Below are 4232 nucleotides of genomic sequence, written 5' to 3' on the forward strand. Positions count from 1 at the left end.
GATATTATAAGATTTTATAAGATTTTATAAGATATTATAAGATAAATATTATATGAGATAAAATTCATTAAATTAATTTGTTTGAATTTCCAATTTCATTTATTAAAATTCAACAATTTTTATTTACATATGTAGGAGATGTGAAATTAAACTTTTTTTATTCAATGACTTATTAAACTATCCCTCCTATAGATGGTTAGCACGCTTCTATCCTGAGGATTTAGTATAGAGACGAACCATATCTACTTTTGATACGATAAATCGATATGATTTTATCAATAGTGTCAGAAAATGTATGTAGTCACGTAGTTCCCAAACTGAAAATGGATGTACTGGCAGTAGTGTACGCGATTTCGACGGTAACAGAAAAAACGCTGGCATGGCCTCTTTCAGGTTTCTCTTTGCCGAGAGTTTAGATAGATTATAGATCACGAGGATAAATGTCCAACAGAATTTGCTCAATAGATAATAATATTTTGTAGATAAATTATAAAAAAGTATGCAAGGAAATTTTATAATAAATATTTAAAAAATATAAAAAGAAAACTAATAAAATTATGCTGGCAAATGTAGTGAATAATAAATATATATATTTATTATACATATTTTTGTCCTCCAGCTCTTCACCATCTATTGTCATTGATTTTATCTTTATACTCGTTTCTAATGTAGGTTAATTATCAACTTATCTTTCATCTTTTTTTAATTGTTAGAAAACAAGAAAAAGATGAAAGATATAAACTAAACCAGAATTAAGTTAATTAGTAGAAATGGGCATTAATATAAAATAATTAAAGAGAGGGAGAGAGAGAGAGAGATAAATGAAGTAATTTTATTATTGAAAAAAAGATTTTATGTTCAATTAAAAAAAAACAGAGAAGGGAAGTATTTTAATTTATAAATAAAATATTTATTTTTCTTATTCAACAACTTAGGGAACAACATTGTAATTGTTATCACCTAACTATTTATTTATACGAAATATTGATGTATCAAGGCCGCTTCCAAATGCGGCATGTATATTGAAATCAGTCAATAAGAATATGTATTGTGTTCGATCATATCATTTTATATGTAGGCTTCATTTCTACGAATTACAAAATGTGTGTATAAGTGTGTATCAGAAGTAATAGAAATTTGCAAGTAAGTTACTCAATATTCCGACTTTAACTACGTTGCAAAAACAAGCGTCAATGTCGCAGCGCGGCATTTTAATTAATTAATCGCCAATACCTTGTTACAATAGATATCGGTCAGTCTTTCAACGAAAATAACGAAGGAAAGACTCACTTTTTGCACCAGAAATAATCCACGATCCGATATTTCTAATATCGTTCAAGAAATGACGAAGGAAAGACACATTTTGGCATTAAAGACAAAAACCCACGTCCCGATTCCAGACAATACGTCCAAAATCAGAATATAAGACGTCTTATGTCCCGATTCTGGACTATGTGTTGTTTGCGATATTTCTAATATCGTTCACAAAAAAGTATAAAACGTTGAACTATATATATTCTTTCGAATAGTTTGAAATCCCCTTCTCCTTGGAACATAACAAAAAAAAAACAAAAGTAACTATGTTGCTAATATCAAAAAGTTGTTTTTAATTTCAGCAGAAAACAGTTATATAGTACATTTACGAAATAGCGACAATACGTTCTTCGTATTGTCGCTATTATAATTGCAAAAATTTCTTATCTAAAGTTCTTTATGAATAAATTGATTAAATTTGTATAAATCTAAAAGATTTTTCAGTCCAAAATTAAATTTAATAAATATATTTGTATAGTAACATTAAAAAGTATAGTATTAATTAGTTTTACTTTTAATTCTGCTAGAATTAAAAATCAGAAAAGAAAAAATATTTAAGATAAAACGAACCGTCACGAGACAAGTATAAATAGTGATAAACAAATAAATATAAATAGAGCTGCGAAATATCGTGGATTATACATATATCCACAGAGAGTCTCTTTCCATTCAGAACGTCTCAACATATATTTCCTAAAAGTGTACGTGTTATGACTATCGATGCGCGTACACTCGCAGTGGATTTTGTATCTCGCAAGACGTATTTTTCAGAATACTATAAAACGGTGGTTCCACGGTCCATGACGACCAAGCACTCGTCTTCATCATGCAGGAACAATCCATGGCGAGGACGGATTCTACAACAGAAGTTTGTAATGATAAATATCAAACTTCAATAATGGGTAGTTTCAATTTAGAGTTATGAGTTTAAAACGCGTAAAATATATCCTGTGTTGCAAATTCTTACAAGAAAAATTCTTGTGAGATTATCCAAGAAAATTTTCACATACGAATTTCGGGCAGGAAACAAGATCGTATAACAATATATTGTATACAATATTTGTAAGTAAATCAAAAATTTTGCACCCATGGGGAGGCGGGAGGGGGGGGGGGATTACATGAATTTTGCACGCATGTAACGTGAACCTTGTAAGAATATAACTGGAATGTCATTATGAAAATATTACAAGAATGCTATTGGAATTTTGTGTAATTTATTGCTCGTATCTCAGTAAATAAAATAGAATGGGACAAGCAAGGAGTTGAATGGGATTTAAAAGAATTTATTTTGGCTAAAAATTAATTCTTTTTATACAAATTGAATAACGATTTCTCGACTTAAATCAAACTTAATTTGGAAAAGAAGCATAAAAAGCCTGCGCCAGTTATTAGCAAAATTATAATTTATCAAGTCATTAAAACAATGCTAATATACGTTTCGACCTTTTATTCATTTTAGTTATTTTCAGTATTCTAACAAATTTTTTAATTTTTCTTAATTCTTTTTTATTTCATATTATTTAATCCAGTTTTTGTTCATTCAATAATTCCATTTCGTTTACTGGGATGATTAATACCTTTATTACTTTGGATCATGTAAAGAAATGATTTCTTAAGAGTATCTCTTAAGAGTATCTCTTTAGGCTGAATTAGTAATTATAATCTTTTTATTGCGATATAAATCGTATACGATTCCAGATTTCTAAGGACATAAAAGATTATTGATGAGATTCATGAACAAATTAAGATTCTAATATGATCATACGTCATTTAGTAATCTTGATTGAGCACATACAACTTTTTTAAGATTTGGTACAAAAAACTTATAAAAATGTTCAACATGATAATAATCTGCATCTACGTATATAAAAACATAAAAACTATGTAAATTATGTTTTACATATATAAACAACTCAGATAAATTTCTCAGCAAAATCATGCAAAACTGATTGCTTATGATGTTGGGAACTTGCTGTATTTGTTATCAATGATTTCAAATATACTAATATCGTAGCAAGCAACAATGTATAAATTTATTGCCAGCAATTTAACAGTAAGAGAGTAGCATCAAAGTTATCTCGTGTTGTCGGCAATATGATAGCATTGTGTAACCCTATACATTATTAATTATGGCGACATGATGGCACAGCACGAATTTTTATATGATGAAGATTTTAAAATTATCAAATTACTGGCAAGTTGCTATTTAAGGTTGTCATATTGACGTAAAAGCGATTCAAGATCAATTTGCCAACAAATGCGGATTTAGTTGCTGCAGTTCTAATAGCAACACATATTTATTTACACCAGCAATAACACAGACACGTCTATCTGAAAATCTATGAATTATCGTAATCTACGTTTTTCGTCGCTATGCTAGACTTTTCTATCTGGTTTATGTATTTTATTTATCTAAAATCAGATATATTAACAATTATAAAAACTTAATTAGGTATTTAATTCTTTCTGTATCCAATTTATAAAAATTTACATATTTTATATTGTTTGTAGTATCTATATGGAAAAGACATGAAGAAGTGTAAATTTAAAATATGTAAATATTCCATGTAAATGTATATAATCTTGAAATATACGGCACAACTTTGTTCTAACTAACAATAAGTCATAATTTTTCATGAATTTCATTGTGTGTATTAAAAAACTTTCTTACAGTGTATTCGATTGGACGTATTAATGCCCACTAGTGCATATTAAAATCATTATATATTGATTTAATTTATATAAAAGTAAAACGCAAATATTTTGAATTATAAAATACAGATTTTACAGCACAATAAAATGTATTTAGGATTTCATGATTTAATCCACTTTCATATTTATATTAAACACTTTTTTTTATGTCAATTTGTATATAACGCACTGAGTGCGTATTAATGCGATAAGTTAAATTACCAGAC

At 27.9% G+C, this 4232-nt stretch overlaps 1 protein-coding gene across 3 annotated transcripts in view; it reads right to left on the minus strand.

The window, feature by feature from the left end:
- Positions 1-1939: 1939 nt before the first annotated feature.
- LOC108690902 (progestin and adipoQ receptor family member 3) overlaps positions 1940-4232 on the minus strand; it is a 9555-nt gene continuing 7262 nt past the window's right edge. For all 3 annotated transcript variants that reach the window (XM_018198439.1, XM_018198440.1, XM_018198441.1), the window contains exon 8: positions 1940-2171. The gene's annotated coding sequence lies outside the window, so the exon portion shown is untranslated. The remainder of the gene's footprint in view (positions 2172-4232) is intronic.

This window comes from Atta colombica, unplaced genomic scaffold, assembly GCF_001594045.1.
Source record: "Atta colombica isolate Treedump-2 unplaced genomic scaffold, Acol1.0 scaffold38, whole genome shotgun sequence".
Taxonomy (NCBI): domain Eukaryota; kingdom Metazoa; phylum Arthropoda; class Insecta; order Hymenoptera; family Formicidae; genus Atta; species Atta colombica.